Here is a 26,558-nt window from a genome sequence, read left to right on the forward strand (position 1 = left end):
CTCATTTTCATCGCCCGCCAAAAGTAAGTGACAGATTCCCTTTAAGGTACATGGATGAGAATTAAGCCTCATTCTGATGTTTGTTTTTTTGCTGATGTAAAAAACTGATTAATTTTCTTCAGTTTTTCTAATCAGATTTCCAGCAAATTTTCATCAGTCAGTATTTGGTCAGTCCATCAGTTTTTACCACACATGTTTCATCAGTTTTTTTCTTATGCCAGAAAAAATAAAGTTTCCAAGCTTCTCTTTTTTTCGAACAGTCAATGAAAAACATACAGCACTAAGATGCTGTGAATAGGAATAAAACCAAACATGTCTGTTTTTTTTGTTTTTGCAATTACTGGATTAGCAAAAATACTTGGTTATGGGAACAGCCTCATAGACTGCAATGGGTTTAATTCATGAATTACACTGATAGAACACTTACATGAAACATGGACTTGTGAATTGTGTATTCTTGGAGAGTTTACACATGTTCATGTTACACACTACTCAATGTTGAAATTGTAACTCCAAGAAGGAAATGTCGTGGAATTATGGAAATCATAGGATGGATAGACATGTTAGTGATCTGCAAATGCTGAAAAAATGGAAACAATATTTTCAAAACATCTCCATTTATTCAGTACTGTGTATGAGCACCACACGTAGAAATACATGCACTTACACATATTGGCTTCTATCAGTTAGGTTATTACTGGCTGCAGGAGAAATTTTCGGCAACGCTGACTGCACATGAGCAAATCATCAAGATCCTCTGCTGGCAGCTCCCTTTGCAATTGCCAACCAATTATGTCCCCAGATACACTTGATAGGATACAAGCTGGAGACGCTACAGGCCATGGTAGGACATTTATGCATTGCAGGCTGCTCAAAGTAGCGCAAGCTACATGCAGACTGTCATTGTCATATTGAAAAATGACCCCTGGGACACTTTAATGTTCTTTCGTGAAGGCCACTTCATGGCATTGCCCATGTGGTCTCCAGACCAATCGCCAGCTATATCAATGTGTCTAAGACAAAAGCAGGACTCATCGAAGAAAAGTGTAGACCTCCATCCAAGCTTCGATTACCATCTTCCTCAGCATCATGATAACCTTTGAGAGCAGTGGCTTGAGGTCTATGTAGCACTTGTAGCTGGACATCTGGTTCATAGCAAAACTGTTATGCAAATGCCTACTGATGATTTGTGTAGACACTGTTTGATGCCTTAGATCCATCAATGCCTATGTACGTGAAGACTAATTTAACTAGGATCACTAGGCACCATTCTTTGAATCTGATGAGACCACCTGGACAGTGCCATGAAGAGGCCTTCACGAGGGAATGTCAGACTGGCCTTACTCTCAGAATTTTAATGCAGGGTGGCATAATGTAGGATAGACGGACCCTTTCAGTCTTCATTCCAGATACACTAAAAGCTCGGCATTACATTTATTTGATCGCGGAGCCTGTGATACGGCCTTTTCTCTAAAATGTTCCAGGTGTTGTTTTTAATTAAAACAATGCATCCCGCATGTTGCACATAGTATTGTGAGCTGCCTTTGAGGCTTGCAGCATTCCAAAACTTGTCTCCCATCGAGCAGATCTGGAATGTATGGTGCGTCTTTTGGTCCGGTGCGTCTTATAGTCCCAAAAATATGGTAGTTGTAATTCAGTTCCCATACTCTGGAACTCTCTGCCGCAACACATCAGACTCTCACCATCAACGGAAACCTTCAAGAAGAACCTGAAGACCCACCTGTTCCGACAAGCCTACAGCCTGCAATGATCCTCAGTCTACTGAACCACCGCACGACCTGCTCTACCCTCTCCTACTGTATCCTCACCCTTCCCTGTAGACTGTGAGCACTCGCAGGCAGGGTCCCCTCTCCTTATGTACTTGTGTGTCCCTTGTCTTACACATGTTTATTATACTTGTCTATATTTCCCCTTTTCACATGTAAAGCGCCATGGAATAAATGGCGCTATATAAATGCATAATAATAATAATAATAATAATAATAATAATGTCATTGGTTGGCAATTGCAAAGGGAGCTGCAGCAGCGAATCTTGATGATTTACTGCCCAAATGCATTCAATGTGGTAGAACATTTCTCACACAACTATTAATAACCTCACTAATATCAGTCAAGGTTTAAATATTTCTGCTCATGAACCTCATAATTGATACTAAATAAATCGAGATGTTTTGAAGATTTTGTTTCTAGTTTTTCATAATGTAGAAATCATTAACATGTTAATCGATCCTGTGATTTTCATAATTCACAACTTTTGCTTCTTAGTGTTGCAATTTTCTTGTTGAGGAGTATGTTTTGTGACACTTTTTGCCTATGAAATTAGTTTCCTTTGAAATTGGCAGTAGCGTCTGTGTTTGTTACAAATTCTCATACATTTAAATAGGAGCTTATCTTCAGTTCTGCGGAGATACCACTTAGCAGTGCATGAAGCTGTGCTGTTCTACTCCATACATTGTTTATATCTTTACTTTGAAAGAAAAATGCAAAACTGATTTGGTGAAGGTGACAGGTGTTGACCGTTCCTTTGGGTGGGTCATCAATATCATATTATTAGATAACCCCTTTAAAGTTGTCTGAACCAGCCGATGTGGTGCAACCTCCAGACTCTCCTCCAACAGATAATGTAGTGGTTGAGACAAACAATGATCAAATTTCAAAATAAAATACTCTGTTAATAGATTCATTCTATGAACTCAAAGTAAATTGTCCTTAAGTAAGAAAACACAAAATTAAATTGAACTATTAGGAGTTTCAAAATTTGTCTCTTTCTGAAAGTATAGTTACATATATCCATAGAGAACAGGTGATTCTATGAATTGGTAAATAAGTACCAAAAATGTAAGTTGCACAGAAGGTCTTCCCTTTAATTTGTGAGAACCAAGATATACTAAGCCAAAGTAACCATTCATAATCTGAATACCGTATTTTTTGGACTATAAGACGCACTTATTCCCCAACAAATTTTGGGGGCAAATGGGGGTGCATCTTATAGTCAGAATACACTTACAAATGCTGTGGCAGTGGTGCTCTGTGCGGCGGCGCCGCTCTGTCCTGGGGCGGCAGCACTCTGTGCTGGGGCGGCGGCAGCTTTCTGTGCTGGGGCGGTGGCAGCTCTCTGTGCTGGGGCGGTGGCGGCTCTCTGTGCTGAGTCAGCGGCGGCTCTCTGTGCTGAGACAGAGGCGGCTCTCTGTGCTGAGACAGCGGCGGCTCGTTTTTTTTCCCCTATTTCCTCTTGAAAATTTGGGGTGCGTCTTATGGTCCGGTGCGTCTTATAGTCCAAAAAATACGGTAGTTGTAATTAACAGTAACAGTATAAAGCTGTGAAAGAAAAACATAACATTACTTTTACTACTTCCACCTCTCTCCATGATCAAAAATATAATCCACACTCTTTTATTCAATTTCTTAAAGTGATTACAGTAATTCTTATTCTCCTTGATTATTAACAGATTTTTCACATTGAACATCTTTACTAAATCAGTAAAATATATCTCTGGTGAATTTAATACTGAAATCCCTCTGGCTATTTCAACAAAATCAATCTCAGTCATGACAACATATCAATACAGATCTTGGATCCCATCCTCCAAAAGATCTTGGTAATCAGATTTGACCTTTAAGGTCAATACAGTTTACTCAACATGCATTATTCCAGAAATCAGCAGAGTAAACTCTTCATCACTGTCACACAATACCATGTCTAATATGCACAGTATCACTCTGCTCATCCAGATATAACTTCACTTATAGATTTATTGTCCTCCGTGTACATCCTCATTAGGTTCGTAATTTATATGGTGCCCGTGGTTTTCAGTTTCCTTAAAACCATTAGAATATATTCACATATAGGGTTACAACACGAATTTGTACAGCCGCAAAAGAAAAGTCAACTGTCAATGCATTAGCAGTAATAGAAAGAGCAGAATAAATATTTTTCCTTAGTAACCAACAAATTAATAATAATAACTTTTTATAGAAAATCTTCTGCACTGAGCCGAACCTGTGTTATATCACTAGGGTAGAAAGCCTCATAACGTCTTTCAATAAAAATAAAACAAAACATTCCTGTACCTGAGAGTGTTTGGCAGCAAATTATGATTTTTCCCTAGTGCAAGAAAACATGTCAACGTGAGATCAACAACTATTTAAATTATATGTAACACTTTTCATATGACCTACTAAGTATGGGAGAGAGAGTTTCCTTCTTTGGATCTACCACGCCTAAGTTACAGCATAGAAACTCTAAAGAAAATAATAATTCTCAGTAGGAGGCTGGGCCCATTCATGTCTTACATGTTTGACTAAATAATTGAATGGTCAACAGGAAGCGGTACATTTGGCCTAGCGTAGCTCCTATAGCTAACCACTGGGAATCAGTTGATGAGAGAGGTTGGCTTCTATCTGGGATGGGATTGTCTTTTATAAGATAGCCCTACACCTATGACATGCTTACTACACCTAAACATGTTTGCTCCTGGGTGCTTTCAATACCCAAAAAGAAGATGCCTGGAAATTCATAAACACTCAAATTAAACTGACAGATTTGTCTACATTAAAAAAGACAATGTCTTATTAGCTATATCATGACTCTGTCCAAGTTCTAAATTATACAGAAGAAATAAGAAAACATCTCAACTTTTTATCAACAGCTATGTAAATTCTGTGTCAAGATTTCCATATGATTTACTAAGGCAAGTGGACATCATGGATGGGATTTCTTACTCTTGACCCCCCCCAACCCTCCTCATTACCTATGTACCTCTAAAGAAAAGAATAATTCTCTATAGGAGGCCTGGCTCAATCATGTATTTAGTATTTACATGTCTGATAATATATTTGAATGGTCAGCATGAAGTGGTCTAGCATAGCTACTGAAGCCAATCAGTGGAGATCGGTTGATCAGAGGGGTAAGCTTCTATCTGGGATGGGATTGTCTGCCTTGCGAGATAGCTCTTTAACTATAGGGTTCCACCTAAAGCATGTTTATTCCTTGGTGTCTTCAATATACAAAAAATGAAATGCCAGGAAACTTGTAAACACTGAGAGTAAGCAAATAGATTTCTATTGTTTATTAAGCGCTCTGGCCTAATGCACATAGCTGTATCACGACTCTGTCCAAGGTCCAAATTCTAAATGTTACATTTCATACTTTTTGCACGTTGTTGCAAGATACGGCGATGTATTACAGGATGAGCACTCTGACAATTCTCATGTATTCCCTGTGCGAGTCAATGGACACATGGCCAGTTGCGTTCATGAGCCAACCAGAGTCTCCGGCATTTATCTCAATTGAAGGAGGAGAAAAGAATCCAGTCTGCTCATGACCTCAAGTAGGCTGTGACGGACTCAGCTCCTGCTGAGCCCATTTTTTGAGTGGACCCTCTGGGTCGTGGCACCCACCCACCGAGGGCGAGCTGACCTTGTGAGAATCCACCCCCTATACAGGGAGTGTCAGGGGCAAGACCAAGGGGGTGAGCCACCACGACTGCTGGAACCAGACGGCCGGCTCAAGGGACACTAGACGAGTGTCTGACGACAAGGACGAGCAGGAAGCAAGACGAGACTAGACGTAGGTGCAAGGTATCTTCATTAGAATAACACAAGATCACATACAGAGAAAACAAGCAAAACGTGCAAGGTGCGCGCGTGGGCACGCCAAGGTCCATAACATGGTACGTGCCAGATGGCACGCCTAGGCACAGGTAATGGCATGATGGCATCGGACTCCGGACTGCTGGCAAACCGACAGGGTCCAGGGATCAGGCTGCGGACGTCAGCTCCGGACATCAGGCCGTAGTCATCTGGTTCCGGACCTCTGGCAACGGTCGGCAGGTTCCGGGCATCCGGCAGGCAAACCAGGGTTCAGGCAAGGAGGGACGACAGATATCCAAGCAGGGTGCGTGTTTAGGGAACACGCCAAGGTCCAAGGCTAGGTGCGTGTGTAGGGGACACGCCAGGGTCCAAGGCTAGGTGCGTGTGTAGGGGACACACCAGGGTTCAAGACTAGGTGCAAGGCAAGGTGCGTGTGTAGGGGACACGCCAGGGTTCAAAGCGAGGTGCGTGTGTAGGGGAAACGCCAAGGTTCGCAAACGAGACAGGGTGCGTGTGTAGCCACGCCAAAGCATAGAATAAGACAGTGCGTGTAGAGACACGCCAAGGTACAAGGTATAAGACAGAGTGCGTGTAGAGACACGCCAAGGTTCAAGACAGAGTGCGTGTAGAGACACGCCAAGGCACAAGACAGGGTGCGTGTAGAGACACGCCAGGGTTCAGAGCAGGGTGCGTGCTAGGAGCCACGCCAGGGCACAAGGAAGGGCTGCGTGCTAGGAGCCACGCAGGGACGCACACCTCACTGGCCAATGCACACGGCTGTAACGCCAGCATGAGGCACGACTAAGGCACAGGAGGGGGCAAAGGAACCTTCGTGCTAGGAGCCACGCCAGGTTCAGGGCAGGGTGCGTGCTAGTAGCCACGCCAGGGTTCAAGGCAGGGTGCGTGCTAGGAGCCACGCCAGGGCACAAGGAAGGGCTGCATGCTAGGAGCCACGCAGGGGGCACTCCACACTGGCCAGTACACACGGCTGTACACAAACACGTGGCACTTACCACGGCACAGGAGACGGCCAAGGGGAACCCACGCCGGGGTTCAATGCAAGGACAAGGCAGGGAACAAGGCAAGGAATACAGGCAGAAACAGAGCCAGGTCAGAGAGAGGACAGAGTCTAGCAGCGGAGCGTAGGCAGAAGCCCAGAGCCGGGCCAAGGGAAGACCTTGGGACTAGACAAAGAAACGAGCACTAAGGAGAGGAGAAATGGTGCGTGTGCCAGGGAGCACTACAGAGCACCATAGGAGAGAGCGAGGCAGAGCAAGCAAAGACTGAGACCATAGGGAGGAACACAAAGCAAGGAATAGCAAGGCAGAGAACACAGGGAGGACTACAAGTCAAAGCATAGCAAAAGCAAGACATGGCAAAACAGGCGAGGCAGAGAACAAAGGAAGGACTACAAGTCAAAGCATAGCTAAGGCGAGACATAGCAAAACAGACTAAGACAAAGAACAGCAGAAGGACTACAAGGCAAAGACAAACATGGCACGAGAGACAACACAAGACATCGCACAAGACAAGAGGCGGAATACGAGCACGGAGCGTGTGCAGAGACGCACTACAGAGCAAAGTGCAAGGGCACAGAATAGAGGGAGCAACCCCACAGACCCAGAGCCTTGCAGGGAAGCAACACAATAATCAGGCCCTGAGCATAGGAAGAGGCGGCCTGATATAGGGCATAGCACCTCCTCCTCCAGGTCAGGACCAGGGGAGAACTTCCGGGATTCTAGACATGACGAGATGATAGCAGAACCAGACAGTGCAGGATCTTAGGAAACGTCACATGATCAGGGTTTCAGACATGACGAGATGATCACCGAACCAACCAGTGCAGGATCCTAGGAAGAACACATGATCCGGGATTCTAGACATGACGAGATGATTGCAGAACCAGACAGTGCAGGATCTTAAGAAACATCACATGATCAAGGACTCCAGACATGACGAGAAGATCACAGAAGTCAGAGCAGAAACGCAGGGATCCTGCAGCTCAGACATGAGGCGAGTCTGCACACAGCTCTAGCGAACATGCAGGACAGCAGACAAAACATGCGCATGCACATCGCTCCAGGAGTTCTTGAGACAAACAGACATGGCAGACGTGACATAGGCAAATCACATGCATGCACTCACATGACGGCTACTGCACAAGTATTACAGGAAAATCGTGACGTTTATCTCAGATTGCTGCATTTCGGCAGTCTGTAGTCACATAGTAACTGAAGACTTTTATTCTCAGCCCAGGAAGAGACCCTTTAATCCCTTCATGCCAATGCCATTTTACTTTTTTTTTTCATTTTCTTTTTTTGGGGTAGATACCATGTTTTGATTGCCTTTTATTGCATTTTATTGAAATGTTGCAAAGGCCAAAAAACGCAATTTACTGATCGGATTAATTTATTTGATATTTTAATAGATCGGACTTTTACAAATGAAGCGATACCCAATGCATGTATATTTTATTTCTTTTTTTAAATTGTTTTATTTTTAATGGGACAAAAGGGGGGTGATTTAAAATTTTGTGTTGTTTGTTCTTTTTCATTGCATTTAATAGTCCCCATAGGGGACTAGAAGCCACGATCATCCGATTGCTTGTGCTATATACTTAGCAGGGCATCAGCATTGCTATGTATAGTGAAAATCATAATCTCCTATGAATGCTGACTACAGACTGGATATTAAAGACAGGCATGGGGAACTTCAGCAAACCCTCGGCTATGATGACGGTACCCCGTTATCACGTCACTGGCGCACCAATAGGAGCATAGATTGACGCGCACCCTTGTAATAGAGAGAGATTGACAGCAGGATTTAACAGGTCAACAGAGATACAGGACACCCGAATTAACCAGGTGCCATGTTTGGGGAAAGATGCGGGCTCAGCTTGCATCTAATTCAGGGTGCCGGCAGGGTGTACATCATCTCTTGGTAAGGGGTTAAAATAAAATGTAACGTGGAGAATACTGCTTGCATAAATATTAGCCGCTTCAGACTAGAACTTGGTGGAACCATGGTTTGCTGCAATCACAGCTACAGTTATTTTCCCATCTGAATTGTCGGTTTTGTCACAGTTCTGGCCAATAACACCAGACCAAATAATGCAGCCTGATGCGCTGTTTTGTCAAGGAAAATGCTGAGGAAACCCGATAGACTCCAATACTGTTACTAGAGTCTGTTGGGTTCTGATGTGTGCAGAAGTCTACGTCTGTTGAGATAAAGTACTACCAAATTTGCGCAATAATCTGCAGCAATTTTTACCTATTCATCCTGGCATATTTTTTGTTACATTTTCCTTACATTTAGCTGAGATGAGTTAAACCTCGCAGCTCTCATCTCGAGTCTATCATCGATTCGTAAGAGAATAACTCTAGGAGACTTTGAATCATCATAATGTATATAGAGTGATGGGTATATGTTAATCATTGCTGCAATGATTCAGAAAATTGCTTTTGTTAATGCTGAAGAGGAGGTAAATGATTAAGTTAGTAGATATAAATCTAAGAAAATAAAATTACCATGATATAATTATGTAGTCTCATTTATGATTAGCTGGTAGAGTTTCCAGTTTCAGCACTGTACAAATATAAGCATCAAACCTTATCAAATGTGGAAGGGTATTATTGCTTTTAGTCTGGTCTACCTTCTGGCACTAATTCCATAAAAAAAAAAATAAGTGGCAGCTGTGTATACAAAAGAAACCGGCAGGGGAAAGCTCAGAGTATGGGAAATGTACGGTTAAATTCTGTATGTTATTGTTTTCAGGTTGGTGCTTCATGCTGGGGATCATGAGAGAGTTGTTTGAAAATGTATACGGAAATGTTACTGGTAATATCATAGCCCAAAGGAAAAAGAAAATAAATATTAAAAGAAACCTGTCACATTTAAAAATGAGTCCAATCTGGGGGCGCCATGTTTTGGAGCAAAATTAATTGAACAGATTAACCATTTTAGCCATTTATCCCCATTCCTGATCAAGCACATTTTTTGTATTAAAGAACAGTCATTTTTTTTCTCTTTCAGATATTCAAATAATTTTTTCCTATGGGGCTTAATTTTTACATTATTTTCCAATGTGGTATGAGGCGATATCTGTGGGGATATAAAATAAATACGTGTTTGATTTTATTTTAAATGAAAAAAAAATTATGACCACAGAGCACCACTAAAATATATTTCAAAATTTGTTCCCCTTTCTGTAACAATTTTTTTTATGTTTGACACATTTTTTGACAGATGCGGGGCTATTAACAGTGATTTGAATTGGCATTGTTTTTTTCTATTTATTGTTGCCTACTGTATTTATATTTTACATTTTGTCAGCATTACAACATTTAAGTATTTGTTTTATCTGACTACCATTGTTACTTGGTCTGGGACATTAGCCTCAGTTAAGGCCCCGTTACAAATAACGATGTCCCAATCATCGTTAGGCTGATCGCTGGTGAGCTGTCACATAGACAGCCCCTCCAGCGATCAGGACCAGCGACACTGGACGCTGGTTTCTAATGTAAACATTGGGTATCCAAGAGCCGCGGCTCCTGGATACCCGATGTTTACATTAGAAACCAGCGTCCAGCGTCGCTGATCGCTGGTCTGTCGCTGCCACACGCAGCGATGCGTGCTGGCCAGCGGGAGACCAGCGATCGAAATGTGGCTGTCATGGTCACGTGTGTCGGGACGCAGATGATACCGCAAGGCGGACCCATAACACACGTGACCCTGGATACACCGCCTCCAGTGGGGCACATTTAAATAATAAAACGTGCAGGTGGATACGCCGCCTCCACCTGGCGAATTTAGGTATTACACGTTATACATACAATAATCAAATAATAACGGGGGAACCTAGGAAACTTTAACAATGGTGGGCCCTGCGATAGGGAATGGGGACATGGAGACCTCCTAAGCTCCCCTGAGCCAGTGTCCCTGCACTCCTTACATTCCCTAAACAGGCTCCGCACCTGTCGCTGCACGCGTACCTTAACGCCCTTGCTCACCCTGACCCTAAACCCTCACTAGGGAATGGGTCGGTGCGGAGACTAATCCCACCACTGCACTAATAACACACATGAGGAAAGAGACAATACAGGGGAAACACCACTTAGCTTTGCTCTGTTGCGTGCGCTCCTAGCAACAGAGCCCTCCACCTGAGTGCATCTTCTCCTCCACCCGGATCCATCACCATAACAGGATCCTTCACCTTAGTGCAACCTTGGAGCAGAGTTCAACACCAGTTGCAGCTGCTTAGTACCAGAGTCCCAAGGAAGTGTTCAGCTTCTGCCACGAAGTCAAGCATGCTTGAGTCCAGCTCAGCGGCCAAGTCCCACATGGTGAGTGCCACTCTCCATAGTAGCCACTCCACCAGACCATGCAGACACTTCCCGCTGACTCCATCACTGCGACCCCACCACGCCATGCGAGCCCTTCGTCCAGACACCATAGCTGCAACACGTCCCCCCTGGCTAAGCTGCGCAGGACTCCTCACCAGCTCCATCCTTCATCCAGGCTCTCCAAAAACAGAGTGAACACAAACTCACAAATTCACAGGCAGTGATTGAACACCCTGAGCACACCTTTATAGGGTGTCACACCTGATCCATAATTAAGTGAACATTAACCTAAACCTAAGGTGCGATACCATTCCCCACCACCAGGCAACTTAGAATGAACGACACCACGTGATGATTCTAATGGCCACCGGGGGCAATCACGACACACTTTGGAACCAAAGGAAAAAAAGTTCACTTAATGCATTTAATACCGCCAGATCCAACACTGGATCATGACAGTGGCCCAGGACAATCAGCGATACCCGGCAGGGGGGCTGGTCACTGATCCCCGTCACACACAGTGATCTCGCTGGCGAGATCGCTGTGGCGTCACAAAACCAGCAATCTCGCTAGCGAGATCACTGTGTGTGACGGGGCGTTTACAGTGGAAATGCAACCTCCTGTCTGTATAGCAGAACTTACTGAGTCTCCTAGGACCCAGCACTCAATTATCATATGACCATTGAATAAGGAAAATTAAGCTCCTATTCCTGTATACACATTGCTTCTTCAGCTCTGTGTATATAGCAATGTATATAGAACACAGAGACAGTGTTAAACCTTCTCTATCAGGAGATTGACTGCTGCCTCACACATCTGCACAATCACATCTATCTGTGCTACTATGCAATGATGTTTAGAATGACTACAAACAATTCTACAGGAGTGCCGTATATCCATAATACCTTTAAACATTCTCTATTTGGAAAAATTCTTATTTTGCAGCATTTTATATACCACTGTCTAAAAATTTTTCACAGCTCTGTACCTCTCCTGTCCAAAAAGACTACAAATTCAAGCAGCAGGTAGGATCTAGCAATAATTAAAAACAGCCTTAGGTTATGTGCACACAACGTCTTTTAGGCGGCTGTGTTTTTCCTGAAGCGTCTCTTATTCTGCCGGTGGGTTTGTTTTTTCACTAGTATGTATAAATTAGTGAGTGGCTTCCAAGCATCTTTCTTTACAAATGTGAAGTGGATAAAAGTAGCTTAAAAGCCTGAACACAAGCACAGAAAGTAAATTTTAGCTAACAGTGAATATATCCATCCATTTTACCATTCATTAAAGGGAACCTGTCACCAAATTTGTCCCATTTGAGATAAAGCCACCACATTTCAGCCCTGATATACAGCATTCTAATATAGAATTCTAATATATATGCCCCAATCCAACCTTCAGGACAACAAAAAGACTTTTTATAATCCTTACTTATAGGGCAGTCGGATCCCATGTGCATTGTTGTCTTAGTCTGGCGACATCACACAGTGTCCCCGGCATCGCGCTCATGTGCAGGTATACTTTTCTCTTCCCTGTCAAGGGCAGAACAAAGTACTGCAGTGGGCAGGCGCCAAGAAAGGTCAAAGAGCCTCGGCATATGGACAGTGCAGGGCATTTTCTGATACTCGTAACGTCTCCATTTTTCATGATCTCAAGTTGGGTAAGGGCTTATTTTTTGCGTTCCGAGCTGACGTTTCTAATGATAACATTTTGGTGCAGATATGATCTTCTAATTGCCAGTTATTGCATTTAATGCAATGTCACGGCGACCAAAAAAAGTAATTCTGGCATTTTGGCTTTTTTTCGCTACACGGTTTAGCGATCAGGTTAATCCTTTTTTTTATTGATAGATTGGTTGGTTGTTAATGCGGCGATGCCAAATATGTGTATGTATGTTTTTTTTTACTGTTTTATTTTGAATGGGGCGAAAGGGGGGTGATTTAAACTTTTATATTTTTTATTTTTTTAACTTTTAGCATGCTTCAATACTCTCCATGGAAGACTAGAAGCTGCCACAACCCGATCGGCTCTGCTTCATAGAGGCGATGAGCAGATCGCCTCTATATAGCAGAATTACTCACTTGCTATGAGCACTGACCACCGGGTGGCGCTCACAGCAAGCTGGCACTGACAACCATAGAGGTCTCCAGGAGACCTCTGGTTGTCATGCCAATGAACCGGTGACCCGCGATCACATGACGGGAGTCACCGATGGCCGGAAGCGAGATTTAAATGCCATTGTCAGCGTTTGATAGCAGCATTTAACGGTTTAATAGCTGTGGGTAGATCGTGATTCCACCCGCGGTTATTCCGGGCACATGTCAGCTGTTCAAAACACATCAAAGGGAGGGAGTCTGACGCTGGCGTACTAGTACACCTGACATCAGAAAGGGGTTAAAGGGGTATTACCATCTCCAAGATCCTATCCCAAAGTGTAGTAGGTGTAATATTAAGGCTGTGTGCCCACGATGCGATTTTTAAGCGTTTTTGCCGCGATTTTCGGCACGAAAACGCTGCGAAAACATTTAAAAATCATGTACAGAACACCCCCCATGCATTCCTATGGCATTCCGCACATGCTGTGCTAATGCTGTGCTTTTTTCTGCGGCGGAATCGCATCGCGGAAAAAATCGCAGCATGCTCATTCTTTTGTGCGGAATCGCAAAAAATTGCCGCGATTCCGCACCCATAGGAATGCATGAGAATCGCTTACTTCCTGCATGTGGCTATGCCCACCATGCGGGAAGTTAAGCGTCTCATGTGCGGTTGGTACCCACGGTGTGGAGGAGAGGAGACTGTCCTCCAGGCCCTGGGTACCATACCCCTGTTAAAAAAAGAATAAAAAATAAAAAATCGGGGTATATTTACCTTCCGGCGTCACGCGCTGCATTCCCGGGCCACAGCGTTCCCAGTATTACCTTGCGGCAAGGTCCTGTGATGACGTAGTCTCGCATGACTCTAGCGGTCTCGTGAGATCGCTATAGTAACGCGAGACCAACGTCATCACAGGTCTCGCAAGGCATTACTGGGAACGGGAGCGTCGCTGAGACTGCGTGGGACGTCGGAAGGTAAATATACCCCGATTTTTTTATCATTTTTGACATTCATAGGCAGCCTCAATAGTAAAAAGCTGTTCACACTTGTCAAACACTATGTTTGACGAGTGTGACCAACCTGTCAATCATTTTCCAAGCGATGCTTCAAATCGCTTGGAAAGTGCTTGAGAAAATCACGGCAAAATCATGAACAGAATCGTGGTAAAATCGCGGTGAAATCGCGCGGAAAAAACGCGCGATTTCTGGGAAGGAGTCCGGTTTTCACTGTGCATTTTAAAATGCTACGTGGGCCCATAGCCTAATAATATTAGCAAATACCGCCAATTAGAAATGTAGTATAGTTTTTCTGATTCGCTATGTCACTTTCCTCATGTTCAAGCATTGCTGGACCTTATGTATTCATGATTGCAACCACTAGAAACTAGCAAACTGTCATTATATCAGTGGTCATAACTGTGGATGCCTGCACATGAGGAAAGAGACATAACGAATCAGAAAAACTATACATTTTTAATCTAGTGAATTTGCTAATATTATTATTATTACTACTACACCTATTACATATTGGGATAGGATCTTGGAGATGGGAATATCCCTTTAAGTAATCATATTTTTGAGTCTTGAATTTAGGTTTTATCCTTTCCTTTGCCTTTCCTCACTGTAAAAAACAATATCTGGCAAGACGTGTCAAGTGTATAACTGGCTCTAGTGGAATCTGGTAAAATAACTGTCGGTTGAAGATTTATTTCATAGGTTTACTTGCACAGTGATATTGCTGCTAGAGGTAACAAATAATTTATATCATCTAAATACTTTGGCATCTAAATGTACAGCCTGTACTCTGATGGTAAGATATTAGCAAATGATTAGGTAAGTGAGGTTATGACACTTTCCGTAGTTGTCAAGGGTGAATCATTTCCTGCTATCATAACACTATCACACAATGTACACAATTCTAGTACAAATGTAAGGCGTGGATACAAATGTGGATGTATTTGTATATGTTGCTACAATAGTATTCAAATCTGACTCATCGTCCAGGATATGATTTATTGTCACAGGTACCAGACACAATAAAAGAACGTAAACATAAAATTGACACTATCACTATGTAAATACCGTCTGGGTTAAGGTAGATAAAAAATGAGTCAAGTTGTGCACAAATCATGAAGTTTCTAGATTACTGTGAGCCTACACCGATACAGGGATTTAGAATTTCTATAAGTATTTAGGTTTTATTGCAGGAAAGATATATATTTTTGTACCATGTTAGCCAGTAGATAGAAAAAAATCTAATGTGGTGTACCTAATCATTTGTACGAAATGTCCAACTGGGGGTCTGTACGTGGGGAGACAGGGCAAAAACTGAGAACAAGGATGAATTCTCATCGCCACACAATAAGAGAAAAAAGAATGGATCTACCTGTGGCCAAACATTTTTGCATCCCCGGTCATAGCATGATGGACATTAAATTACTTGTATTAAAAGGTAACTTAAAGTCTCAGAGAGACAGAAGAGTCTGGGAGTATAAATTTATGATGACCTTTGACACACTCAGGGCAGGAATGATTGTGTCGCATGGATTTATGTCTTTTTACATCCATTAAGGAATTTGCTCTTCAGACCTTCTGGGGTCATCACACAACACAGTACCAGACCCCAATCAGAGGACAATAAAACTTTCACACTCCTTATCTATGAAGTGCTCCAATATTTATGTTTATCCCTCTCCCATAATGACAATTCTGCTTCCTGTCACTTGTCTTATCCATTACATTATTTCTGTGCAGTCTTGTGTATAAATATATGATTCTTCAAATGTTGTATTAGTCTAGCCTGATGAAGAGACCTGAGTAGTCTCAAAAGCTTGCAATGTGTTACCATCTTTTCAGATAGTCATTAAAAGGTATCAACCACTGAGGACTCTCAATTCTAAATATTTTTTTAGGTTTTATTATGTATTTATTTTTTATTTTTTATGCTTTGGTTATATAGCGCCATTACAGTGGGTACGAAAAGTGTTCAGACCCCTTTAAATTTTTCACCCTTTGTTTCATTGCAGCCATTTGGTAAATTCAGAAAAGTTCATTTTTTCTCATTAATGTTTGCTCTGCACCCCATCTTTACTGAAATAAAAACAGAAATGTAGAAATTTTTGCAAATATCACTATCAATGGCAGCAAAACTTTCAGTACCCAATATGTTACAGAAATATAATATAATTCCATAAAAAAACAGTATTAATGTGAGATGTCTTCTAGTGGGAAATGTATCCTGTCAGAGCTGTTATATATGCAGATTTTAGCCTAATAACCTTCTCATCCCCTCCATGCAGGTTCTATGACCCTGTGTCACTATAAGCCATCATGGTATTCCTTGGAGCATACGGGTACAATGAAGCATACAAATTATCGGATTGGCAGACCTTTTATGTGCTAATGCTGGTCCTTTTAGACACAATTGCGCTTCACTTAAAGGTTTTGGATTCCTAAAATTTTTAAGGACATTATCCAGATTGTCGATTGAGACTGGACAGCAGACTTCACCATATGCACGTGTTAATGCATTTTATTGATTTCTTTTTTTTCTTAAGGGACTTACACATAAATAATGGATTCCAGCCAGTAGATTATTCAGGCTAGTTGCAGAATATATTCCTATTCTTCTTTTATATTAAAGCTTACATGACATAAAATACAACATGTCGTAAAGGATTAATCTTCATTAATACATTAGTTTTTCTCATTCGTGTGCTCTCCATTGTGTGCTGTGAGATCACTGACCCATAGAGTTGTTTCTATCCATACATCCATTTTTTTTAAAGGATCTGTGTGTCCCTTCTGTTAAACTTGCATGTCCTTTTTGCATCCATTTTTGCTGATCAGACTTTTCAGGTCTATAGGGAGCTGTCAAAAAAGGAATAAACTGAAGAAAACCGGCCTAAACTGCTTCATGAATCGGCTCTTGATGTTTATTGTGGCAATTAAAACTCTTTTCTAGGTATTTTGGTGATCACCCAAAAGGAATGTTAGGCCAAATGTTTGTTCCCAATTATTGCCCAGCGAACATGTCCTCTGATCATACGACAATGATCAAAAGAACAATTGTTTATATACTTTCTATTAGGGTAAATGAGTCTGAATGCGCTTTCTGTATTGTCAATCTGTGCTTGCTGGTAACAACTTGTCTGCCCATGTAAAAGGACACAATTGTTTTTGCATTTGTGCCAACTTTTTTGTGCATTTCATTTTCATTAATGCCTATGTAACAATTTACATGCATACAAAGTCACAATTGACATAACATTTTTTGCATTGGTTTGCAACATGTGACACATTGGTCTCTGGCTCCTATCTAACATTGGGGCATGCACTGCCATGCTTAAAATGTCACACTGGTTTAATATTATCCAAATTAAGGTGTAACATTTGATAACTATGAAGTGGTGGAAATTACACCATTTTGGATAAATGTGGGCCTAAAGGCCCCGTCACACACAGCGAGATCGCTAGCGAGATCTCTAATTTTGTGACACAACAGCGATCTCGCCAGCGATCTTGCTGTGTGTGACACACATCAGCGACCAGACCCCCCGTTGGGTATCGCTGATCGTGCTTGAACGTCCTGGGCCATATTTTGCTCGTTGGTCTCCCGCTGGCCAGTGCGCATCGAGTGGCAGCGGGAGACCAACGATCAGGGAGCTCCCAGCACTGTAAGCAGATGCTGGGAGCTGGTATCTAAAGGTAAATATCGGGTAACTAAGCACGCGCGTCACTTACAGTAGTTACCCGCTGTGTACCTTAGACACCTGCGTGCTCACGCTAGGATGCTGGTATTATTATTATTATTTATTGTTATAGCGCCATTTATTCCATGGCGCTTTACAGGTAAGGAGGGGTATACATAAAAACAAGTACAATAATCTTAAACAATACAAATCATAACTGGTACAGGAGGAGAGAGGACCCTGCCCGCGAGGGCTCACAATCTGGTATCCAAGGTAAACAGCGGGTAACTAAGTGCCGTGCTCTTAGTTACCCAATATTTACCTTAGATACCAGCGTCCTTGCTGGTCCTGATCGCTGGTGAAGCTGCCTGTTTGGCAGCTCACCAGCGATCATGTAGCGAGGCACCAGCGATCCTGTCAAGGTCTTATCGTTGTTGGAATCGCTGGTGTATCGTTCAGTGTGACGGGGCCTTAAGTCTTAGTTCACACAAGGCTGAGCTGCGATATGTAGCACAGCCATTAGTGGTGGTGTTTCTAAAAAAAAAAAAGATTATTTTTTTTGTAATTTTATACCCTTTAAACTTCATTGAAGCCTAAGGTATTTATGTAGACTCCACACAGTAATGAAAGGTAAACCGCAACTGAGATCCCCCCCCCCAAAAAAAAAAAAACATCTTTCATCCTTATTATGATGTCTATGACTTTCATTTCTTTCTGTCCACACTGAGATTGGTTGTGATTGAAATATTTCATATATTGTTTTCACCCAATGTAATGTATTCAGTCGTGGTCTGTTGGAAAAGATTTGTAAGAAGGATCAATGAAGCATGTGACAGCTGAGGTTTGGGCATCTCAGTAGCAGCTTGTCCTGCATGAGCAGCCTTCAGGTCAAGTGTAGTCCAGCTATAATGTTACTCAATAGAAAGAAGTGTCTTGTGTGACCGAGATATTTGCCTCCATTTGGACATTATTCTTTTCGTTTGCTTTCAGTCTTTAAACCTAATCCAAAATATGTTCAACAATTAAACTGTGATCACACCGGCTTTTGCTCACCTAGTGATAAATTTAATGTTAAGAGAAGGGAGTAGCCTTAAAAAAGAAATGACTGCAAAAAACATCACAGGATTCCAAGACAAGGTGATGTAACGCACTCAATCAATGTGATAGTTCTCCACCATGGCCTGAGAGCACCAGTGCATCTTAATTAGTCTCAAAATCCAAAACAATAGTGTATGTGCACAAAAAGTCTAAGCAATTCATACTGCTCAAACGAAAGCAAATGTGCTAACCAGACACATTATTTTTTTTGCCGATCCTCGCAATCGCAAAGCGGTCAAATTCTTGGGGACCTGTATATTTCAGGAAATTCAACTCAAAGTCAGTCCTCTGTGGATTGATCCTCTCATCTCTAAACCAGGCCGCTTTTAGTATGCTTTCATCAAAGTGTCCATCAAAGTTTCCATCAAGTAATTGGAATTGCTGACTTAAAATGATTGTTTAAAAGCTATAAACATGTGATGATATTGAAAGAACCTAAATTATTTCTACTCACTTGCTAAATAGAGAGGCTGTTCATGTGAATCTGACTCATTGCCCTGCCGATGCAAATTACTTTTTAATATTAGTGCTGGCTTTATATGTTTTCTAGGTTAATGGTTATTAGCTGTTAGGCACAAGAGTCTTTCAGTGGGTGTTTACTGAATTTGCATGTGGAGATATAAGTTGTGTATCAAGAAAGGGAAATAAGGAAGTTTCTGGTTTAGTACAAGAAGTCTTCAGAAAAACGTTATGTGTGTTAGTGTGGATGTGACATAGCGTTGGCTGTGTATATGTTCTCTATAAATGGATACTGACTTCATAGTGAAAGTCACAGCAACCACTGAATCTATTTGATCCGGTTTGACAGAGTGTTGTTATAGCAGTTTCCCAAAACAAAGGAAAACAATTTAGAAATTAAAATAAAAGTGAAAAAGTCCATTTTATGTTAAATATGTTAAAGGGGCATTCGTATAATTTAATGTCATGCCAGATTGCTAAGAGGGAAGGCCATAACATTATTACTGATGATGTCCTTTGGTAAATCTGCTGATTTAGAGAACATCCAGAATTTCTTATGTGTAACAGCGCTCTTGGTCGGTATCTGGGGCTCTATTGCAGTTCCTTGCACATCAGGTAGTCAGTAGAGATGAGCGACTTTGCCTTTTTTAGGGTCGAGTCGGGTTTCATGAAACCCGACTTTCTCAAAAGTCAAGTCGAATGAAATCGACCAACTATTGTGAAAAGTCGAAGGTCCTACTGAAACACGAAACCCATTGCAAGTCAATGGGGAAGCAAAGTCGGCAGGGAGTGGAGGACAGTAAACACATCTACATGCCGGACCGCTTTTTTAAAGTGCACGAAAACTCTCTCTCTCCCCCCGGACGCTGCACATGTCATCTCGTTGCCCACAGTGTACGACCTTGCTCATTGGCTGAAAAAAAGTCACGTGCAAGCATTCTGTGAAATCCAACTTTGGCACTCGGGTCGCCGACTGCATGACCGACCTCACGCTATGGTCGGGTTTTGCTCGGCGAAACCCGACTTTGGCGAAAGTCAGTGACTTTTGAATCTGACTGACCTGTTTTGCTCAACTCTAGTAGTCAGTAGTGTTAATGTGCAGGAAAAATTAGTACTTTCTTTAAAGCTGGCTATCCGCTTCAGATAGCTATTCTTCCCAACCCACCAAGTTCACCATTTCTCCATACGCTTTACATAGCATGCATGTGTTCTTAATAGGAAGTGGTTAGTAAGCTATTGATAGAGGTGGTTGTATCTGTTGTGTTTAAATCCAATATCTCTGACCATACGGGAATAGAAACACTATATTAAATAGTTGACCAGTCCTGCCAAAGTCTGAAGATTTGGCTGACATTCACCTAATTTGTCCTTAGGATTGGTAGATAGGTTTCTATGGCTAAAAATGACCTCTAGAACTGCTATTTATGACAGCCTATTGGGCCCTGCTTAATTTGAATCTAATAGGCCGTCTGTCGGTGTTAAACTACAGAACTGTAGCATGGTATTATGCTGATGCAGAAAATTAAACCAGCTCACCGTCCACCAACTGCAGCAGGTCCAGGAGTCTGTGATCAGCACTGCTGCAGGCGCTCTGCTTGATACAAAGAAGGAAGAAATGATCCAGCTCCCGGTCCGTAATGGATAAAACCAGGGATTTATTTATTCCATCATAAAATAAAATAAAATGTCCAAAAAAATATTTTTTTTTTATCTAGTCAACATCCATGATAGGAAAAATGATGTTTATATGATAAAATTTTTTTTTTTTTTACATTTTATTTTTCTTTATGATGGAATAAATAAATCACTGATTTTATCCATTACGTACCGGGTGCTGGATTAGTTCTTCTTTCTTCCCATTGTATTTCACTAGTGATCAATCCAGATGTTCAAGTCCAGTAGTAAGATTTAAAAAAAAGACAAACAAGTGAATAGTAGAAAAATTAATATTAAAGAATTTTAAAGATAAAAATTCATAATTGGTAATTTGGTATAATAATATCTGTAGCAACAAACTGTTACATGTTATTTATCCGGGACATTTAATATCGTAAAAAAAAAAATGAACAACAGTGTCAGAATTGCTGTTTTTTTTACTCAGTTTGCCTCCGAAACGAAAAAATAAATTATCAAACACTTGCATGTATCCTAATATGGGGCTGATCGAAACTGAAACCCGTCCATCAAGCAAACACCAAGCTTTTAATGGAGAAATGTAGAAGTTATGTGTCTCAGAATATGGGAAAACAAAAAACAAATACTTTTTCAATAATTTTATTATGCAAAACTAGTAAATAAAAACAAAACTATATACATTTTGAATCACTATAATATTTAGTTTATAAAGGTATGGTAATGTATGTCGTTTATACCACATGACCGACTTGGAAAAAGAAGTAAATAAAAAAACAAAGGGAAAATTGCTATTTTTTTGTTCATATTGCCCTTCCAAAAACTTAATAAAAAGTGATCAAAATGTCATATGTACACCAAAATATTTGCATTACTTATTAACTTTGCTTCGTAGCGGCTGCGTCATAGATATAGTCATTGCTCGAAGAAAGCATTCATTTGGTTCAGCAAATGTTCTTTGGCGCTTGCTTTCTCTGTACTGTATGTGTCTCTATAGCGTACTTATGGAGACATTCCTATCAACAGCATTTTTGTTTTCAGTTTATTTTCGACACCATTGTTTAGTATATGTACAGTATATGTAGAATATATATAGCCGAACGTCTGTGGAGAAAATCCAATCTACACGAAGATTTCATCCATTTTAAGTTTATGCTTAGAACATACAACACTGCCCTTCACCTCTCCAAACAAGCCTATTTCAACACCCTCATCACCTCACTGTCCAATAACCCAAAACGTCTCTTTGACACTTTTCAATCTCTACTCAACTCAAGAGTACAGGCCCCAACCACGGAGCTCCGAGCCGATGATCTGGCCAATTACTTCGAAGAAAAAATTGACCAGATTCGACAGGAAATTATCTCCCAATCACCTCATACCATGCACTGTCCTCCCTCCCCCACCGCATCTAGCTCACTCTCTGATTTTGAACCAGTCACAGAAGAAGAAGTAAGCAGGCTCCTTGCATCTTCTCGCCCAACCACTTGCACCAGTGACCCATTTCTGTCACATCTCCTCCAGTCCCTTTCCCCTGCTGTCACCCCTCACCTAACTAAAATATTTACTCTCTCTCTCTCTTCTGGTATCTTTCCATCCTCATTTAATGATAACTCAAATTAACCTGATTTTGAAGCAATACCACAAAAAACACGTGAAGAAAAAAAAAAAAAAAAAAAAAAAAAAATATTTTTTATATATAACAATAAATAATAAAATGGTTATAATTCCATTAATATACCTTTTTCAACGTGTATAAGTGTGTGCCACTGGAAGAATGGTAGACCATTCGAGAAAAGATTTGTAAACCGAATCAAAAGAAAGACCCGAATTTTTGGTCAAAAAATGTAAAAATTAAATAAAATATATAAATAATAAAAAAGTCATAAAACAGATATAAGATTAAAATACCTTTATTGAGTAATAGTAATACAAATATATATAAAAAAGATGTGTGCTCAAAAGAATTTTATATACACCTATATAGGTTAATAAAGCACAGCGTTCCCCATTAATAAACAACTATATTTTATCCCTCTATACATTGGCTCCTTAAAGGAGTGACATAGAATATACGGAGCCCATATAGGCTCAAACAAGTGTCTGTGCATAGAACCATGTGGTGATGCAAAATAATCAACAAAGAGAGGAACCAATGTGATGGTATAAAGTCCCCTGACGAAGGATTCATTCCGAAACGTACGTCGGGCCTGTGTAGCTCATCCAGCAGCGTTCCTCTAAGGTATATACCCTCTATTCTTCCCTCCTTTCCCCCACACTCACCTTTTTATTTTTGGATTTTGCATTTTTTGCACTTTATACCATCACATTGGTTCCTCTCTTTGTTGATTATTTTGCATCACCACATGGTTCTATGCACAGACACTTGTTTGAGCCTATATGGGCTCCGTATATTCTATGTCACTCCTTTAAGGAGCCAATGTATAGAGGGATAAAATATAGTTGTTTATTAATGGGGAACGCTGTGCTTTATTAACCTATATAGGTGTATATAAAATTCTTTTGAGCACACATCTTTTTTATATATATTTGTATTACTATTACTCAATAAAGGTATTTTAATCTTATATCTGTTTTATGACTTTTTTATTATTTATATATTTTATTTAATTTTTACATTTTTTGACCAAAAATTCGGGTCTTTCTTTTGATTCGGTTTACACATCCTCATTTAAGCATGCCATCATACATCCACTACTTAAAAAACCATCCCTCGACCAAAACTGTGCCGCTAACTATAGACCTGACTCTAATCTTCAAATCTTCCCGTCATCGCTAAACTCCTGGAACGCCTGGTCCACTCCCGTCTTATCAGCTATCTCTTTGATAACTCTCTTCTCTACCCTCTCCAATCCGGTTTTCGCTCTTTACACTCTACTGAAACTGCCCTCACTAAAGTCTCTAATGATCTACTAACAGCTAAATCAAATGGTCATTACCCTATGCTAATTCTCTTGGATCTCTCTGCAGCATTCGACACTGTGGATCTTCAGCTCCTCCTCACCATGCTCCGTTCCATTTGCCTCAAGGACACCGTTCTCTCCTGGTTCTCCTCCTATCTCACTGACCGCTCCTTTACTGTATCTTTTGCCGGTTCCTCCTCCTTTCACCTTCCCCTTACTGTTGGGGTTCCTCAAAGATCGGTTCTAGGCCCCCTCCTCTTCTCCTTGTACACTGCCCCTATTGGTCAAACAATCAGTACATTTGGTTTCCAGTACCATCTCTATGCTGATGACACCCAATTATACGCTTCTTCTCCTGACATCAAGCCAGCCTTTCTAGAAAATACCGGCGATTGTCTAAACGCTGTCTAACATCATGTCCTCACTATATCTGAAACTGAACCTGTCAAAGACTGAACTCCTTGTGTTTCCTCCCTCTACAAATGTACCTATACCCGACATTGCCATTTCTGTTTGCGGTTCCACTATTACTTCCCAGCAACAGGCCTGCTGTCTTGGGGTCCTACTTGATTCCGAGCTTTCCTGTGCCCCCCACATTCGATCACTGGCTCGCTCTTGTCATCTGCACCTCAAAAACATTGCTAGAATTCGACCTTTTCTTACTTTTGACTCTGCAAAAACTCTTACTGTTTCTCTTATTCATTCTTGTCTCGACTGTTGTAGCTCTCTTCTAATCGGTCTCCCTCTTACCAAACTCTCCACTCTACAATCTGTCTTGAATGCTGCAGCCAGGATCATATTCCTCACCAATCGTTACACCGATGCCTCTACCTTGTGCCAGTCATTACACTGGCTACCCATCCACTCCAGAATTCAGTATAAACTTATTACCCTCACCCACAAAGCCCTCCATGGCTCAGCACCACCATACATCTCCTCCCTTGTTTCAGTATACCACCCTACCCGCTCCCTCTGTTCTGCTGATGACCTGAGGTTAGCATCCTCAATAGTCAGTACTTCCCACTCCCGTCTCCAAGACTTTACACGTGCTGCGCCAATTCTTTGGAATGCACTTCCCAGGTCAATACGATTAGTCCCCAATCCCCACAATTTTAAGCGTGCCCTGAAAATGCATTTTTTCAGACTGGCCTATCGCCTCAACACATTAACCTAATCTATCCCTGTGTGGCACAGCCAAAAGTTTTACCATAACCAGATTCCCTGCATCATGCTCCCACATGCTTTATGCATCCATTAGCCCTCTGTGTTTGTACTGTTACACACTTAACATTATGGCTGGTCCAAACAATCAGGGCAATTGTTACCACCCACCTTTCGTGTCTACCTTTATCCTCATAGATTGTAAGCTTGCGAGCAGGGCCCTCATTCCTCTTGGTATTTGTTATAATCTATGTGATTATTTTTATGCTGTAATGTCTATTGTCTGTACAAATCCCCTCTGAAATGTAAAGTGCTGCGGAATATGTCGGCGCTATAGAAATAAAATGTATTATTATATCTTTGAGTAGTCCTATAAAACCATTTCTAAGTCAAAGTACCACATTTTTTTCACATGAAATATGACAGAACAAGCATCTGTATCCTTATATGGAAAATCAGAGCAATGCAAAGATACGGTGATGTCCAGGCCCCATATAAGTCTATGTGAGCTTTAAAATTACTTTATACAACTAGGAGGTTACACAGAGATGTAATACACTTGTGTGCATGAGACTCGAGGTGTAAACACAATTTATGGTCTTTGAAACTGTTCTGGTCTCTTCTTTGATATTCATTGAAAGCTTTGGAGGCTTTTCTCTTGTAGTCATAATAATTGTCCAGAGGATGTTCATCATTTTACAGAGTCTTATAGATCGGTGAGGACTAGCAGGTCCATGAGGCTTCAGGCAAGACTAAATAATGGCAGATATAAGTATTATTACAACACTATGACGAAAAAATGCGGCACTCACCAAGTTGAGAAAAATTCCAGTGTCCTTTATTTCACCATGTGTGGCTTGGGCAAAGTGTCGGACATACAGATTAAGGAGGCATGCGGGGAGATAGGACTTCATATTGTTCAGATACACTTGTGTTTTTCATGCTGAGCACCATATGCCAATTGAATTTTTCCGCCTGGCTTCAGTAAAATAGGATCAATCCTCTTCATGTGTGATGATTATGTTCCACTGGTGCCGTTCATTTTTCCTTTGTTTTGATAAGTATTATTATATAATTTAAAGGGTTATTCTCGCACATCTGTGGTAACCCTTCATATCACTTAAAGGGTTATTCTTTTACTCTTGTAGTTGTATAGCAGATGTAGGTCCCACATGCGACCTGCATTTTTTTGAGTACTGGACCCCAATATGTGCTGGTTGAAGTAAAAAGCTGGTCACAATTCCGATTCATTATATTGGAATTCTAGCCCCCTTCTTCACTGACATAAGCACCTCGTTCTTGAGATATACACTGGTCCTACTGGTGGGTTTTCCATCTACTATACATTTATGGCATATCCTCTGAGTGTATTATCATTGTACGAAAAAAGAATACATTTTATTGTGAAACTGTCAGGCTACGTGCCGAGCTTTGAAAACTTTCACAGTAGCAAAAAAAAGGCCACGATTAAAAACAGCCATTCCAGTCTGTGTCTGGGCATCTAAGTTGGTAGTGCCTAGACTTTTTAACCTTTCAGTCTGCCTCATC

Source organism: Dendrobates tinctorius, unplaced genomic scaffold, assembly GCF_039654945.1.
Source record: "Dendrobates tinctorius isolate UK_male_01 unplaced genomic scaffold, ASM3965494v1 ptg000070l, whole genome shotgun sequence".
Lineage (NCBI taxonomy): Eukaryota > Metazoa > Chordata > Amphibia > Anura > Dendrobatidae > Dendrobates > Dendrobates tinctorius.